Source organism: Peromyscus eremicus, chromosome 7 (genome assembly GCF_949786415.1).
Source record: "Peromyscus eremicus chromosome 7, PerEre_H2_v1, whole genome shotgun sequence".
In the NCBI taxonomy this organism is placed as follows: domain Eukaryota; kingdom Metazoa; phylum Chordata; class Mammalia; order Rodentia; family Cricetidae; genus Peromyscus; species Peromyscus eremicus.
In genome coordinates, this window is record NC_081422.1 from 49,853,322 (window position 1) to 49,872,257 (window position 18,936).

Sequence of the window (18,936 nt, forward strand, 5' to 3'; positions counted from 1 at the left end):
CTGACCAACAACTTGAAGGGGAGTATCCCATACCTGGCACTGGGGCCTTTACATGGATGCTGGGGCTTGAATCAGGTCCTCATGCTTGCATAGCAAGCACTGTACCCACTGAACAATCTCCCCATTTTGGTCAGCAGCTGATTTTCTACTATAGATGTTGTTAGACCTTACAGGTCATATAAAGCAGACACACTGCCCTTGTCCTCAAGAAGCTTACCGTCTAACACCACAGCTTAAGCAAACTCATAATAAAGGAAAAGGGCAGAAAAGAATGTGACAGCTCTGGTCTCTTATGTAAACCTTCACTTCCTGATCCACCACTGAGAAGTACAAAGGCCTTTAGGAGCAGGAAGCAGATGGAGGGGCAGCGTTTTACCTTTTACGTCTCTGTCCCTACTGTCTTAGTCCTTCTAGCAACACTCGCATTTTTATGGTTCTAACTCGATATACGTGAGGTTGACTGAAGGAGACCTTAGTACTTCCACAGAACTCTAACGACTCCAATGAACTCAATGTGGTCACTGTCCTCTGCAATGGTCTGGCTTCTTCAGGAAGTCAGTAGCACTAACATCAGTGATTCAGATGGCGAGCTGGAATTCTAAGGGATGTAATCTGAGCACTGCTTCTCCAGGGAGGCTGAGTGCAGGGGCTAAAGGGAAAGCTGTCTCCTCCTGACAACACTGATTGTAGCCTAACGCTATTAAGCCTAAAAACAGAGATATTCAATATAGATATCTTGTAAGCCACATGTTTAAAATTTTTAGTCAGTCGTGTTATGGTAAAAGGAAACAGCTGAGACTAATTTTAATAATATAATCTCAATTTAGACTAACCACATTTCCAGTGGCCAAACCCACACATGGCTTACAAATCCAAAATAATCACAGAATAAACTAAAGAGGAGCTTTTCATAAGCTCTAGGACACTGTGGGGTGTGGTCGAGAGACAGAACTAATGGCTGTTACTGGTTCTAAAAATAAAGGCTAGCCATATACAGAAGGGCAGCAGCACAGTGGGAGTCAACAAGAGGCACCAGTGGAGTATCAATCAACCAACAGAAATGCACCAGAATTCTGATAGCAGGGACCACTGTGGGTAAACCAAAAGTGGGGAAATTCTACTGGCTTCATATGGGAAGTTTACACTCTAAAAAGCAATTCTCCAACTAGTAAATTATATATATATATATATATATATATATATATGTATATATATATATATGTATATATATATATATGTATATATATATATATATTCTAGAGGCATCTGAAGACTCTATCCTCAAAGCCCGATGCCCTCAAAATAAGGACCTAAAGCATCAAAAAAATTAATACAGAAATTTAAAAATATCTGGACTGGAACACCAAAAAGGGTACATACAGTATATCACAATGTGAGGGACTTGGCTAGAGGGATGGGTACAAATGTATTAGTCAGTTAAGTTAGACTGTTTGTCTAAGTTCCTAAACAGTGTTGCAAGGAAGTTGGGATGAACTCTGATGCAAATCCTTAACACTATACATATATATAAAGCTGAAATTAAATTAGTTTATAAAACATGAACTCATGAAATCTTTTTTTCTTTCTGGATGTGGGACAAAGTTCTGCCTGGAGCGAGCAACTTCAGATCTGCCTTACTTTAAACAACGGAGAATAGAGAGATTTAAACATTTACTTTTTTGTTTATATAAAATATGGATATGAGCAGAGTGGTTATATCTGGAGCATTCTGAGCAAAAAACTAATTTGGTATTGTTTCTACCCTAAAATTTAATCAGGTTTTAAATTTCTTTTCTACCAACAATCTCTCTCTCTAGATAAAGTGGAGGAAAGAACATGGAAAATTACATTTTGCCAAAGGAAAAAAATGAAAACACATCATATAAACAGTTCTTATTACGTAAGTTCAGAGAGTCAGTGCTATGCACTCAAGTACAAACTCCCCACACTGCCTGAGACAAAAGCTCTGCAGAGGGCAAACAACTTCAACCCTCTCTACTCAACAGCTACAGCAGAACCTATGCAGCAACTGCTACAGCTCAACGGAATAAAGGACACATGTCAGGTGAGGACAGAAATGAATTCATCTCAGCAATAGCAAATGCCTCTTTGAGGAATAGATTGAACCATATTTTCTAATTACTGCAAGCATCCTATGCATTAACGTTGCTATATTTCATACTGCTGTTCATTTTAAAAAGCCAAACTATTTTCTCTGTTTGCCAAATTGTATTTAAGACTTCTTCTTGGAAGAGGCTCCAAAATGCAAAGACAACTAACTAATGGCTCTTTTCTCAAGCAGCCTGTACTGCCTAACAACAAAACTGTCGAGCAGGATTGTGGCTAAACTACACTTTACATGAATGGAAGTTGGACTCAGTCTGTCTTTAGCGCTGAAATTCTGTCTCATCCATAATTTTCCCATCAGGTTAACTCCTTGTACTGAGACTGCCTCAAGGCTGACCAGGATTCAAGACTTCATGCCAATCACACAAACGTGTTGCTGGTGACATGCCAGCACCCACACTGTTCTTTATATTATTTCTCTGATCTACAATAATTTTACAAGGAAGGAACTATTCTCATTGTATAAAGAGAAAGCAGAGACTCAGGCAGGTTTACTGAGCTATCTGAAGTCACACACACCTAGTAAAAGACAGGCTTTTTATTCCTAGCTTTATTGAGGTATTTTTGAAAAGTTATTTATGTGGAAAGTATGCAGTGTAACATCTTGGCATACGTGTGACTGTGTAATGTTTACCACAATCAGCCGGTTAGCACACTTATTGCCTCATATCATCACCCTTTCTTCCTTCTTTTTTTCAGATACTAAATACTTATGATTAACTCTCTTAGGGCCAGAGGTATAACTCAGTCGTAGACACTTGCCTACATGTGCAACACCCTGAAATTCCTAGCACTGAAAAAGATTCTTTGTAATGTACTCTCAACAAATTTTAAGTATCTAACCTAGTATTAACTACAGTCACCATTATCATTCTGGGTATCAGATCTCCAGAACTCATTGTCTTTGACAATGGAAACGTCATAACCTTTAGCTATGCTCTCCCCACTCATCCACCCCCACCAACCCTACTCTCTCAAAAGGTAGGCACTTTTTCTACGATACCATGTATGACTAAAAGTGGTTACAGTACCATAATATGCTTCAAGTGAAGTCACCAGTCACCTGAAACTATAGCAAATAATACACCGACCATAGAGAAAATCCCTGGAACTTATGAGGTCAGATGAGACTAACCGCAGAAGTGGCAAGACTGAAGTTACTGCTATCTTTATTATTAATGATTATTAACAATATTATATTATTTAATATATTATTTATATATATATATATTATATTATATAATATATTATTTAATTTATGAAACCTGTATTGAAAACTAGCCAATTCTTTTTGGTTAACTGTCAATGAAGTCAGTACCTGGTCCCAGACAGCTGCTGTGGATATTGCTCTATATAAATAAAACACTGACTGGCGAGTGGCCAGGCAGGAAGTATAGGCGGGACAAGGAGAGAAGAGAATTCTGGGAAGTGGAAGGCTGAGGGAGAGAGAGACCTGCCAGCTGCCGCCATGACAAGCAAGGTGTAAGGTACCGGTAACCCACAAGCCACGTGGCAACTTACAGATTAATAGAAATGAGTTAATTTAAGATAGAAGAAATAGATAACAAGAAGCCTGCCACAGCCATACAGTTTATAAGTAATATAAGCGTCTGTGTGTTTATTTTATAAATGGGCTGTTGGACTGCCAGGGCTTGGCGGGACCTGGAGAAAAAACTCTCCAGCTACAGACAGCCATTAAAGGGAAATGTCTAGAAGCAAAGCCAATGAGTGGGTACTTTGTTACTTAGTAGATGGACCTGGTGCTTATTAGGGAATTTGTAGCTGTGTCTTCTTAGTCACAGGTTCTCTAAACCCCTAAATCCATCCATAGATAGAAATTCCCCATAGTCTTTTACAGCCTACTTTCTTTTCCAAGAGGCTCAGGGAACTGATATCATCTTCACAAGCAGCCTACTTACAAAATGCTGAAAGCTGGTCATGAACTCACAACATCTATACCACCACCTTCCAAGCTGCTGGGGTGATAACACCATGCCAGGCTCAAGGCTTTATGAGTTTTATTTATCTTTATTTTTACTTTAAACTTGGATATGAAATGCATTATAATATATACTTTGAAAAACTAAATATAAACAAAAAAATAAATAAATTTTGCCATTGACCTTTTTAGTATTATTTTTAGTTACAGGTTTCAATTATACAGTATGTACAGGACCTAAGACAAGTTTTCCTTAAGGAAATGTTTTCACATTAAAATATGATTTAATTACTTTGCAATGAAATGGTTTTCCTTAACCTAGTTTGTTTCTATACTAATTCACATTTTTTTCCAATTTGGAGAATATACTTTTAGTATACCTAAAATGACAAAAAGTCAAGTATGACCTTGTACATTTGGCCAGATCTACTCATGTGGTTAATTCATATTGAAATGTTTGAATATAAGGCACAGAATACTTAGATAGAATACTAAGATACAAAATCAGGTCTATTATAAAGCTTTACAACTTAGGAAGTCACATATAAAGTTTATTTTGACCACCAAAATTATTATCAGCAAATATCTTAATGGATCCAAGTCAAAATATGTAATATTTTACTTATCTGTAGAATCTGAGAGCTGTAAAGGACCACTGTATCATATATTTTAATCAATAAAATAAATCTAGGTTACAGGAAACAAAGCTGGCATTGGAACCCAAACCTCGACCTCCACGCAGTAGTACTCGTCCCATTTACTATTTTCTCCCCAAACTTCTAGAAGCCAGGCTTTCTTTCTTTTCTTTTCTTTTGATTTTTCAACCCAGAGTTTCTCTGTGTAGCCTTGGCTGTCCTGAAACTCAGAGATCTACATGCCTCTGCCTCCTGACTGCTGGGATTAAAGGTACACGCCATCATGCCCAGCTAATAAAGGCTTTCTTTATACTTTATCTATCAATACTCAGGCAATTTCTATAAAATAGCATATAAGAGCTACAAAGCAAATGGAGGAAACAGTTTGGCAGTTTTGCAAAAGTTACACACAGTGCGACCCAGCACTTCCACTCTTAGGTCTAGATCTTCAAGTAACAACAGAGAAGCAGAGGAAGAGAACCAACTCCACAAAGTTGCCCTCTGACCTCCACATACCAGTTGTGGTGTGTGCCCACATAACACATCATACGCAGACAACAATAAATAATCCTTAAAAAGAAAGCTATCCCCTTGAAACCTTTATACAATTTTCCACCTTCAAAAAACTTAATTTGGGAAACGGGAGGGGGAGATGGTCCAGCAATTAAATCAGTTGCCTTACAAGCATTAGAAATAGTTTGGAGGGACTAGAGAGATGGCTCAGTGGTTAAGAGCACTGGCTGCTCTTCTAGAGGTCCTGAGTTCAATTTCCAGCAACCACATGGTCGTTCACAACTGTCTGCAATAGGATCTAATGCCCTCGGCTGGCAAGCAGAGCAGTCATACATAAAATATAAATAAATAAAACTTAAAAAAACCGGGTGGTGGTGGCGCACGCCTTTAATCCCAGCACTTGGGAGGCAGAGCCAGGAGGATCTTTGTTGAGTTTGAGGCCAGCCTGGTCTACAGAGCGAGATCCAGGAAAGGCTCAAAGCTACACAGAGAAACCCTGTCTGGGTGGGGTGGGGTTTTAAAAGAAGAAAGAGAGAGAGAGAGAGAGAGAGAGAGAGAGAGAGAGAGAGAGAGAGAGAGAGAGAGAGAGAAGTTTGGATCTCTAAAAAGCCATGTAAATGCCAGATGGTCATGGTGGCCCACCTGTACTTTCAGCCCCGGGGAGACAGAGGCAGGGATCCGCAGAACAAGCAGGGTACTAGGACTAGCCTCACACACAAGCTCTGGATTTAATTGGGAGATTCTGTCTCAATGAATAAGGTAAAAGAGTTATTGAGAATTTCTGACATGAACTTTAGGCCTTGATGAGCACTTGTATCTACACACACATGCCCCCTCTCCCCCAAACATATATACATGCAAAATAGAAAAAGAAAAAAAACTTAATGTGGTCCATCAAGATGGCTCAGAGGAAAAGCAATTGCCACACAAGCCTGACAACCTAAGTTCAAACCCCATGCCCCATGTAAGGTGAAAGGAAAGAAAAAATCCACAAAGTTGTCCTCTGACCTCCATATGTACACCATGGCACATACAAACCAACACTCAGACAATAATTACAAAGCTGAATTCTAGAATCTCTGGTTTTAATATCCTTTGAAACTTCACATACAATAACAACAGGGGAAGCCGGGTGTAGTATTTGGAGAAATTCTCTGCATTGTCTTGTCAACTTTTCTGTAAACCTAGAATTGTTTTAAAAACTATATTTAAAAAAATAATTTCACACTCCTGTTTGTGTGGAGCTCAGAGGACAACTTTGGGGAGCTGGTTCCACCATGGGGTTCTGGGGATCAAACTCAGGTCATCAGGTTTGGCAGGAAGTCCTTTACCCAGTGAGCCATCTCTCTGGTCCTAAAACGTACAACCTGAGATGGGAAGGTCAGATGGAGCTACACAAATCCTCTTTTAATCATCTTCTTAAAGTTTTTTGTTTTTTGTTTTTTTCAAGACAGGGTTTCTCTGTGTAGCTTTGTGCCTTTCCCGGATCTTGCTCTGTAGACCAGGCTGGCCTTGAACTCACAAAGATCCACCTGCCTCTGCCTCCTGAGTGCTGGGATTAAAGGCGTGCGCCACCACCGCCCGGCTGCACCTTCTTAAAGCTAAAGGAAATAGAATACAGCTAATGTTATGGAGAAAACGATATCAGGAGGAATATAATAAATCTCCAATCCATCTAAGCTAACCAGAGAGCCTCTGTAACAGTGGTTCTCAGCCTTCCCAATGCTAAGACCCTTTAATACATTTCCTCATGTTGTGGTGACCCCCAACCATAAAATTATTTCATTGTTACTTCATAACTGTGATTTTGCTACTGTTATGAATCATACTGTAAATATCTGATCTGAGACTCCTGTGGGGGTCACTGCCCACAGGTTTAGAACCACTGCTCTAAAATAATCTCACTTTAAGGAAATGGGCTGGGCTGGTGGCACATACCTGCCTGCAATCACAGCACCTGAAGTGGTAGAGGCAGGAGGCTTTCTACAAGTTCAGGGCCAACACCAGACATTCAAAGTCAGCTTGGTCTGCATAGTAAGTTCCAGGCCAGCCAAGGCAATACATTGAGAACCTGTCTCAAAACAACAAAGAAAGGAAATGGAACACATACTACCATCCTCTGGCGGGGACGGACACACACACACACACACACACACACACACACACACACACACACGACTATTTCAAAAATGCTGTTTGTTTAATATTAACATACAGTTAAACCAAGTTGTTAACATTTATTTTCTTTTTGGTTTCCTGAGAATGGTGTTACTTGAACACAGCTGGCCTGGATCTATATCCTAAATTAGCCTTGAGTGTGAAATCCTTCTGCCTCAGCCTTTTACAGGTGTATGACACCACATTCAGCTTTAACTTTTTTTTGTACATTTTAGTATTCATTTTTTTTTAACCTCAAAGTAAATCCAAGTGCTGAATTACATGTGCTAAATCCACTGGCTATATTTCCATCTGGTATAGTGCTTATATTCTTTGACACTCAAATGCACACATAACAACTTGACACCATGCACAAAAAAAAAATCATTTTTGTATGAAAGACCCCCAAAGTACACAGTGTTGGTTTTTCAAAATGGAAATTTAGAAGTTTTATTCCTTTTGAGTTACCACATCAAGATGGCTAAAGTAGATCTGCTATCTACTCTAATTGATTTTCATGTCAGCTGTTAAATTAGGTTGACTATGTACAAGACATGTCAATCTATCATTCAGTAGCATGCTTTTAAGCAGATAAATGGGGCAGAAAAGGGGGGCATGTATACAATAGTCTGAAATTTAAATAGTTTAACTTTATATAATAAAGTGGTAACGGGTTAAAAAAAAAATTCCACTGATCCAAGTCCTCTGGAATAAATGTTAAAAAAAAAAAAATCAGCCTGATAAATTTTAGCTGAGAAAACAAACCAAAGATATATCTAGAACTGCTAACTTTTGGCAACTGCACAACCAAACAACATATACATGCAAACCACAACCTACAAATGCTGTACCTTCTCTTTGTCACTTAAGCTTCCCTGGAAGGGCTTTGATCATCCAGGCCTTGTAATTACCTTTTAAGAAGCATGCTTAGGGTGTTTTCTGAACTGCGGGTCCACACAGCATTTCTCTTTGTCCTCTTGGGGACAGAACATCAATTGCTTTCAGCCAAATGCACTCACATATGAATATTTTAGTACAATTTAATGCTTCTATACCAACCCCAAAGGAAAAGCACATCAATTTGTGAACACCGTTCTCTTGGAGCTAAAAGCCAAGCTAGATAATGCAGTATGAAAGCGGTTGTCAATCTTCAGCTTTTTAGCAAGTTAGAGGACAGCCCATCCCATAATCTCATTCCCAGTTGTATACAAATAACTCTATAAAGTTTGTTTCCACACTGACTTTTCAACACTAGTGAATTTTCAAAACAAAGGTCAGAGACAAAATGTACTGTCTTGGTAAATTCTCCTAAACTGCTTATTCATTTGGTAACTTTGACTCTATTCACTTAATCTCAAAATTATAAACAGGAAGTTGATCTGTCAGTAAAATATCAAAACATAGACAAAGTAATCCACACCTACTAAGACGCTGCACCAAGTGTAAGGACACACTCCCTGGCAACAGAGTAGACTCTAATGATCATAACACGCTTATGTATTTGGATGGCTACAAAGGTTAGGTCAGCACCATCAAACAGATCCCTGAGAGAAATCCAGAAGAGGAACTTCTCCCAAGTACATCAAGACTTAAAAAGTCATACTAATTAAACCTAGTCTCAGTGTAAACCTAAAACTCTGAACCTCAACAAGTATTAAATGATAATAAAATCCAATGAGCCTGACAAATATCAAATAAATAATTTAATGATCATTCATGGTTTCAACAAAAACAAAATCTTTTAAGAATTTGTAGGGGCTGGAAGGTGACCCAGTGGGTAAAGGCACTTGCTGTAAAAGCAAGAGGATCTGAATTAAAATGCATAGTACCCATGTAAAATGTGGGCACAGTCCATGCACCCTGTAACCCTAGCACTGGTTAGTGGATACAGGCAGATCCTATGCTTGCTGGCTAGCCTACCTAATTGAAGAGGGGGAACTTCAGATTTAGTTGAGAAGACCTGTCTCAAAAGTTAAGGTGAAGACCAATAAAGAAAAACAGACAATATCTTCTTCTGGTCTCCACAAGCACATGTAGGATGCACACTCCTATATGTTAACACATTTGAATACATAGTACAACACACACATATATAAAAAATAATTTGTAATGGGCATTGTGACATTAGCTAGTGCACAGCATTTTAACATGCCAGGCACAGTTTTAAGTGACATATACACACACAATCTCTCATTTAACCTTGTTTTACATATATTAACTCATTTATTATTTACAACTCTGTGAAACAGGGATTATTATCACCATTACACATCTCAGGAAACTGTAGCACAAAAGGTTAAGTGATTTATCCAAGGTCAATAGAAAGCAAATGGTAAGCTAGGCACAGACCTCAGACAGCTTGACTGGCATCTAGACTCTTAACATTTCTTCCGTCCATCCTTCTTCCTTCCTCCCCTCTTCTCTCTCTCTCTCTCTCTCTCTCTCTCTCTCTCTCTCTCTCTCTCTCTCTCTCTCTCTCTCTCTTTTAAGACAGAGTCTCGTGCAGTCCAGCCTGGCCTGGAATTAAGTACAGCCTGATCCTCCTGCCTCTATTTCCCAGACTAGGATCAGAAGTATGTGCTACCATGCCAAGCACCCAATTTGTGCATTTTGTAATGCAGGTGTCACTACTACTATTCAAATAAACAAATTTACATGAGTGTGCATTTAAGGCACTTATGAATCTGAGTGAGACTATACAATCAACTCAGCAGCTATTCCTCAGCTACTATCCAGTCAGGATTGGTATTATGCCCACACTGTATAACTCAAGCAAAGAGAACTGACATATCCATTTGAGATTGTTTTTTCTTATCACTTTTTGATTCAAGGCTTTAGACAATGGTTAACAGCCATTTATTTCTAGTATTTCAGGAGCTAAGAAGTCCATCACCTCTTCTTTGGATCTGAGACCCTCTACCACCTTGCTTTCAATTATTCTGACACCACTCAACAGTTAGTACAGCTCCCTTTCCCTAACATAGAGGCCATCCATAAAATAGCTATTATAAAATGAGTCATGTGTGATATATTCATGTAACAAGATATTGTAGAATCAATAAAACAAACAAACAAAAAACAGCCTGACTGCATTCACATAGAAAAACCTAAAAAATAAGATTATAAAGAATACGTATAGTGTATTGCTACTGATATTTTAAAAATACTGTGTGACCAGTGTTCTCCAATATATTTAGGTCACAACACACAGATTATGATAACACAGTATGTTACACTTCAGTTAGTGAACAAAGTTGGTCATAAAGTCTACAGTTCAAAGGCTGAGAAGATCGGTCTCTCCAACACTTGAGAATCATCCATAGCATTCAAACTGGTTTCCTTCCCCGAAACCTTTCTTTCTTTCTCCTAGATAGAATCCTGCTTTATATCCTATGCTGGCATCAAACTACTCATGACAATCCTCCTGCCTCTATCCTCCTGAGTGCTGGGATTATAGGCATGCACCACTCTATCTAGATCTATATAGTACTCAAATTGAAAAGTTCAGTCATATACTGTTTAGAGACTTGCACAAACATAGTAAAAGTAAAAATGAAGTATATTAGAACAATAATCAACAAATTTAGGATAACAGTTATTTTTTGGGACAGAAAAGACTATATATTCAAGCAAAAGATTTATGGGGCTTTCAATAATATAACACTGCTTCTTTTTTTTTGCGGGGGGTGGGTGGGGAGTGTTTCAAGACAGAGTTTCTCTGTGTAACAGCTCTGGCTGTCCTGAAACTCGCTCTGTAGACCAGGCTGGACTTGAACTCAGAGATCCACCTGTCTCTGCTTCCCAAGTGCTGAGATTAAGGGTGTGTGCTACCACTACCTGGTTTTAACATTGCTTCTTTCAATATTATGTTCCATATATTTATATAAATATAATAATTTTAGATGAAAATATTAGGAAGTAAAGCAAATAGACCAAATGTAAACAGCATTTCAAGCGTAGACTTGTGAGATGAGAAAAGGGTGGCAGCTTGGGAGAAAAAGAGGTTGCCAGATAAATGGAGAGTTTTCTTTTTAAAGTTACAGAAAAGGAGTAGAGGAAAGACACTGGGCCCAGGGGAAGTAGGTAACCAATGGAACTATTCCTAAAAGGCAGGAATAATGAGCTCTAGAGAGAGCAGGTACAATATTAACATCAAACAAGGAAAGGATAGTGTTTTTCTCTTGACACACACAGATAAGCTGGGACTTTATTTTGTATGGTTTTTACTTTTATAGCAAGTACATTACATTTACTCTCTCTCTCTCTGTGTGTGTGTGTGTGTGTGTGTGTGTCCCAAATAGGCAGTAGTCTTTACCCTGTGTTCTAGGCTCTAATCATCTTGCAGAGGGACAGAGCTGAGTTAGCACCTCTATACATTCATCACCTGACTTCAACTCCATTCTTTCTAATAAAATTCATTTGAAGAAGGGTTTGACAACTTAATTGCCAGCCTGCAGTTTTACCATAACATAAGCCTCAACAGCAGACACAGAACTAAATAATTTCTGCCCCTCTTGGAAATGCACTTACTATGCAATTGGCCCACACTGTGGGGCATCATAAAAACAACCCTATAAAACTACTGTCCTATTTATAGTCAAGATATTGTTGAGGATGTCAATCAATAGTGTCTTCTTTATATGGACTCAAGGGATATATCTCTTTGATCTTGATACCAGGCCAAATGATACTTCCCATGTACAATTAGTTTGTTTTACCTTTGGGACACTGTAAATCAGGGCACTGATCTTGCTTCCTAATATGAACTGGCTTCTAAAAAGCCTAATGCCAAATTTGTAGATCACATCTAGAGAGGGCCACATAACTTTCCAATATTTCTTCATCTGCCACCTGAACTTTCTCAAAACCATTTAAAGTGCCACCTACCACAAAGAGATTGGAAAAGCTTACCTGTCATAGATAGGTGGTAAGGAATAGGAGCATGAATACTGAGAAAGACTAAGAGTGAAGCCCAATAAGAACCAAGCTCTACTGTTCACCACAACCAAGAAACCAAAGGCACAACAATGGATGTAGATTCTGTACTGGGGGATTAGAATTAGTAATAAATATGAAGATGAATGATAAAATTGGAATATTAAATACAGAAAATTGGGGGCTGGAGAGATGGCTCATCAGTTATGGGCACTGGCTGCTCTTCCAGAGGACCTTTTTTCCAAAGTTCAATTCCCAGCACTCACATGGCAGTTCACAACTATCATAATGGGATCTGATGTCCTCTTCTGTTGTGTAGACTTATATGCAGACAAAGCATAAATAAATACTTAAAATACAATTAGAATAAAAACACAAACAAAATTGGGATATAAAATATAACTGTACTAGAGCTGGAGCTGGAGAGACAGCACAGCAGTTCAGAGCACTGGCTGCTCTTCTGGAGGACCCAGATTCATCCTCGGCATTCACATGGCTGCTCACAACTGTCTGTAACTCCCGCCTGAAGAGATCCAAGGCCATCTTCTGGGCTCTGCAGCACCAGGCATGCATGTCGTGCACATATACACATATAGGAAAAACACCCATACACATAAAATAAATAAATTAATTAAAAAATAAGGTGGAGAATGACAGAGGAAGATTCCTGATATCTACTTACACAAACAGACCGTGTGTGCACAAAGTAATAAATACAGGAAAAATAAATAAATATAACTGTATTTCAGATGAGAATATTTCAGTCTGAAACAATTATGCACTGAGGTATTTAGGAGCAAAAACCCACAATGTTACTTAATGTAAAACAGTTCAGATAAGCCGGGCACTAGTGGTGCAGGCCTTTAATCCCAGCACTCGGGAGGCAGAGGATCTCTGTGAGTTCGAGGCCAGCCTGGGCTACAGAGTGAGTTCCAGGAAAGGCGCAAAGCTACACAGAGAAACCTCGTCTGGGGGGGGGGGGAGGAGTTTAGAGAAAAATATATGCATGTATGTACACACATGCACATTGTATAATTTAGTTTTATTTTTCTAAATTTGAAATTAACTCCAAATCAGAAGTTAATTAGAAATAAAAAGTAGTCATTGTCACAACAGTAAGCTGTGAACTAACTAGTGACTTCTGATTGGGGTCAGGGGAGGTTTACATCTTACAAGACTGTGAGGTCATAAGGACTTTGGGAACTGTTTCACACTATAAATTGTTGTGAATGACAAAAAAGCCATGTAACTAAATTCAAGGTCTATTTTGGGAATTATATACTTTCTCAAATTAATAATAAAAAAATAAAACAATTATTTTTTTCTTAGTTGTGTTTTATTGCTGTGAAGAGACATCATAACCATAGCAACTCTTATAAAGGAAAACATTTAATTGGGGCTGGCTTACAGTTTCAGAGGTTTAGTCCATTATCATCATGGCGGGAAGCATGGCCAAGAATTATTTTTGTACAGATAGCAAAATTGACTTTATATGTTTTGTTACTTGAAGCAGGAAACTTTCAGCTCCTCACCATCAGAAAAAAACTGATGATGCTTTCCAAAGTTGTTACAAAATGCCAACAAGTCAAAATAATACCGGATATTTTAATAACAAAATGAGAAAAGAAATAAGCCTTGAAATGTTCAAAAGTGGCAAAATGGCCCCATTAAATAAGAATAAATGAATGTGCTGTGTTAAAAACAAAGAATGCTGCATTAGTATTAGTGGAGGTGGGGAGAGATTTTGGATGTTCAGAAGTATAATTCTTGCCAATAGTGGGATATGGCTGAAAAAAACTAATACAATATTAATTAACATTAATTAAGATATTATTTAGAGTGATAATAACCAACGCCACACTAGTCAGCGAGCATATGAAGTAATACATTCAAATTCTGGGCCTTAGGTTTCCTTATGGCTCTAAAGGAACAGCTTCTATCAGACTTATCATCCTGCTAAAACAACTATAAACCAGGTTCAAATATGGACAGCAACTCTTTCCGTATGCTGGATATCAACCCTGACAGGTAGCATTAGAGGAGCCAAAATTCTGTAGAGGAGGGAAGCATGCAGACATGAGTTCAGCATACTTTTCCCCTTTCACCAGGGGTATCTGCCATTTTTCCACAGGGATAAAGGCCCTTTAGATGAAGACCTGAAGTCTTTCTGGTTGAAGAAAATACACAGAAGGTATATGACTGCAACACCAGCTGAAAGTGTGGAGAAAGTTCCAGAGAAGAGAGAACCATGAGAGAAAACCACAGACTTTGCATAGAAATTCCATTCATGGTGAGCGCTTGCAGCAAATGAGAAATAGCAAAGAAGTTCCTCAATTAAAGATCATATTAGAAAAATGAATAGGCACGCCATAGAAGTGGAGAAAGTGAACAAGAAACTCATTACCCAAATTTATTAAAATAAACTTCCACAAGTCAGTAATAAAAACAAGCACTTCAATTAATAAAAGTAAAAGATTTCAATAAACACTTTAAAAGAAAATACCTAGATGGTCAGTAATACAACAGTTGCCCTATAATCCTGAAGTCCCTCATGATGTGAAAGCAAGATTGAAAAATTAGGACTGAAGGACATGCCAGGTATATGCAATATGTGATTCTAAACTAGTGACATTTGCTATAAAGGACATTAATGAAGTAATAGGCAAAATCCAAATGGAATCTGATGACTAGATAGTCTGATGATAGTGTTAATGTTCTGATTTGAAAGGCTGCATTATGGTTATGTAGGAAAATGCACATATTTGAAGCTGGAAGGGCACTGTCTCAGCAACTTACTCTCAAATGGTCACACACACACACACACACACACACACACACACACACACACACACTTGTTCTATACTTGCAAACTACAAATTGATTGTTTTCTAAAAAAGATTTTAGAAGTCGCGGGAGGGGTAATGGAGGGCAAAGAATGGGGGATGAGAACATAAGGAAATGGGAGGGTCAAGCTGGAACAGGGAGAGAGTGGGAGAGCAAGGAAAGAGATACCATGATAAATGAAGACATCATGGGAATAGGAAGAGGCAGGGTGCCGGGGAAGTTCTCAGGAATCCACAAGGATGACCCCACCTTGGACTACTGGCAATGGTTGAGAAGGTGCCTGAACTGGTCTACTCTGGTGACCAGACTAATGAATACCCTAACTGTCATCATAGAGCCTTCATCCAGTGACTGATGGAAGCAGATGCAGAGATCCACAGCCAGGCACCAGGCTGAGCTCCGGGAAACCAATCTATGAGAGAGAGGAGGGAGTCTGTGGGCAGGAGACGTCGAGATCATGAAGGGAAAACATGCAGGGATGACCAGCCACACTTGTGGAAAACCATGAACTGTGGACTAATAGCTGTGGAGCCCCCATAGGACTAGACTAGACCTTCTAGATACGGGAGACAGTTGTTTAGCTTGAACTGTTTGGGGGGGTCCCCAGGCAGGGGGATCGAGATCCATCCCTGGTACATGGGAGGGCTTTTTGGAGCCCAGTGTCTAGAGTGTGACACCTTGCACAGCCTTGGTGCAGGGGGGAGGGGCTCGGACCTGCCTCAGCTGAGTGTGCCAGGCTCTACTGACTCCCCATGGGAGACCTTGACTTGTAAAATGTGGGTATGGAAGGTGGGTTGGGGGGGAAGTCTGGCGGGTGAGAACAGGGGGGGAATCTGTGGTTGGTATGTAAAGTGAATAGAAAATTTCTTAATTAAAAAAAAAGAACAGAGTTGTTCCTCTCCACGGAAATCTTTAGTAAAAGGCGAAAAATTTATACGATCTGTAGAGAGGCCCACAGAAATCCACAAAGATACCCCCACAACAGACTGCTGGCAATGGTCGAGAGACAGCCCGAACTGACCTACTTTGGTGATGGGATGGCCAAACACCCTAATTGCCGTGCTAGAAACCCCATCCAACTACTGAGGGATCTGGATGCAGAGATCCATGGCTAGGCCCCGGGTGGAGCTCTGGGAGTCCAATTAGTGAGAATGAGGAGGGTTTATATGAGCGAGAATTGTTGAGACCAAGGTTGGATAAAGCACAGGGACAAATAGCCAAACAAATGGAAACACATGAACTATGAACCAATGGCTGAGGGGTCCCCAACTGGATCAGGCCCTCTGAATGGGTGAGACAGTTAATTGGCTTGATCTGTTTGGGAGGCATCCAGGCAGTGGGACCGGGTCCTGTGCTCATTGCATGAGTTGGCTGTTTGAAACCTGGGGCCTATGCAGGATTGCTTGGCTTGGCCTGGGAAAAGGGGACTGGACCTGCCTGGACTGAGTCTACCAGGTTGATCTCAGTCCGTGGGGGAGGCTTTGCCCTGGAGGAGGTGGGAATGGGGGGTGGGCTGGGGGGAAGGTGAGGGGGGCCAGAGGGGGGAGAACAAGGGAATCCATGGCTGATATGTAGAACTGAATTGTATTGCAAAATAAAAAAAATAAATAAAAAAAATTTAAAAAGAAAAGAACAACTATGGTGTGTGTGTGTGTGTGTGTGAACATACATATATACACATACATGCACATACATGTATGCCTGTAATGGCCAATCCTCACCGTCAACTTAAAGTCACCACTGAGACAAAAACATGCCTCTCTGAGTGCTTTTGAGGGTACTTCCAGAAAGGCTTAGAAGGGTAGGAAAACCCACCCTGAACATGGGTACTATTCCATGGGACAAGGTTCCCAACAGAATGAAAAGAAGAAAGTGAGCTGAGCACCAGTGTTCACTCTGTTTCCTGACTGGATTCAATGTGATCTTATTAAGCTCTTGTCATGTCTTCCTCATCATAATGGACTGTACCCCTAAACTGTAAACCGAAACTTCCCTTCCTTCAGGTGCTTTTGTCTGGTACTTTGTCTCAGCAACAAGAAAAGGAACTAACACAATGCTCAACTAGAGAGGTAATACATTAGAATTCCCCTGAGGGTTGCATGAGTTATGTTCAAGTCTTCAAAGCATTTAATGTTTACTCTCCTTATGAGCAAAATTCAATAGTTCTATAAGAGTAACACTGAATAAAGCTGGTTGTATGAAACTTGTTTCCAATATAAGAAAGGATGCCACCAGGCACTCCCTGCACTCTGCTCCTGTTTAATAATAACTATGAATGCCCCCTTTCTGCATGCTACTTCAGGGTATACACTGAATTTCTTATCAAAGTAGTTTTGATTAGGAAGCTGTTGATCTTTTATGAATTCAAGCCTGAATGTGTCTACTCACATAAAACTGTACACGCAAGATTTCCACAAAAAATATATGTGTGCCACACCTAATTAAATGTCATGGAAGGCTCCAGCTCATCTGCTCAATAAATCTACTTCCACAGCCAGACTAATGTGGTATGACAAGCAAGTCAGTCACACAGTGCTTTGACTTAATTTATGAATAGTTTTAGTGCCTATACTCAGTACGAGATCTTCTCTGACTTCAAGTAAGTTAAGTAACACAAAATATATTAACCAAAAGAAGAAAGATTGCTTCACTGAACTTTGTCAAAAATGAAAGATTTCTGCTCATCAAAAGAAATTTAGGAAAATCCTAGCATGGGAAAAAAACTCATAGTACAGATCTGAAAAATAATTTGTATACAAACTATATAAAGAAGTTCCAGAAAGAAACAATAAAAAGATAAATGACCCAACTTTAGAAAGACAAAATAGATATTTCAAAAAAACAGCTTCAAAGATAAGCCTTAAAGAGTTGGGAGGAGGCTGCGGAGGGAAAACATGATCAAAATATTTTGTATGAGAAAATTTTAAAAAGAGATGACTATTTGAAGTCATCATCTTATAGACCAGGGCACTAGGAGAGTTTAATGAACATGATGCAGAATCTTGTTTTAAAATAACAAAAAACATTTTTTTTTTTAGTTACATAAAAATATTTTCCTCATACAATATAAATTTAAACTGGTTTAAAAATATTACTTAAGGAACATGAATGGTCAGGAAATGCTTTAAAAGATTCAATTTTCAATTCAATATTTCCTACACTTCCCTTTTAAGTTTTGCAAAGATGTTTAGAATATGCTATCTGGCTGGGGGTGGCGGCTTACTCCTGAAACCTCAGCACTTGCGAGGCTAAAGCAAGAAGACTGCTGAGCTTTTGACCAGCCTGGACTACAGACGGATTCTGTCTCAGCTTCTTGGCAGAAAGGAATACTCTAGCAGTGGGAATCAAAATATCCTGAAATTCATACAAATAGATAAAAATATAGTCCTAAACTAGGTGTTCAGGAGCACACAAGACTACAATAATCATTAGTAGCTTCTATGACAAAAGTCTAACTACAATAGGCTAACTGTCCTGTTTTTATACTTAAAAGACTTTATGGACAATAAATATAATCAATGTAAAATTTACAAAACCAATAACAAAATAAGTTAGGGATGTAGCTCAGTGGGACAGCACTTGTCAAGCATGTAGAGTCCTACTAGCTCTAGCACACTACACATACAAAATAACAAGCATTATGACCTCATACTGCTTTAAATCTTTTTGCAAAATAATTCCTAATTTAAAAACTGCTAAGCATTTTATTAAGACCAAAAAAAACTCCAGACTTGTGAGGACACATTCACCATCATTATGGCTAGCTGTATAGGATCACTGAGTAAG

The 18,936-nt window shown here is 39.1% G+C and overlaps 1 protein-coding gene and 1 pseudogene across 1 annotated transcript in view; both read right to left on the bottom strand.

Annotated features, from left to right (window-relative positions):
- Positions 1-18,936, bottom strand: part of Etfa (electron transfer flavoprotein subunit alpha) — a 61,934-nt gene that overhangs the window by 15,377 nt on the left and 27,621 nt on the right. The gene's annotated exons all lie outside the window — the stretch shown is intronic.
- On the bottom strand, positions 16,005-16,110 carry LOC131915798 (U5 spliceosomal RNA; annotated as a pseudogene).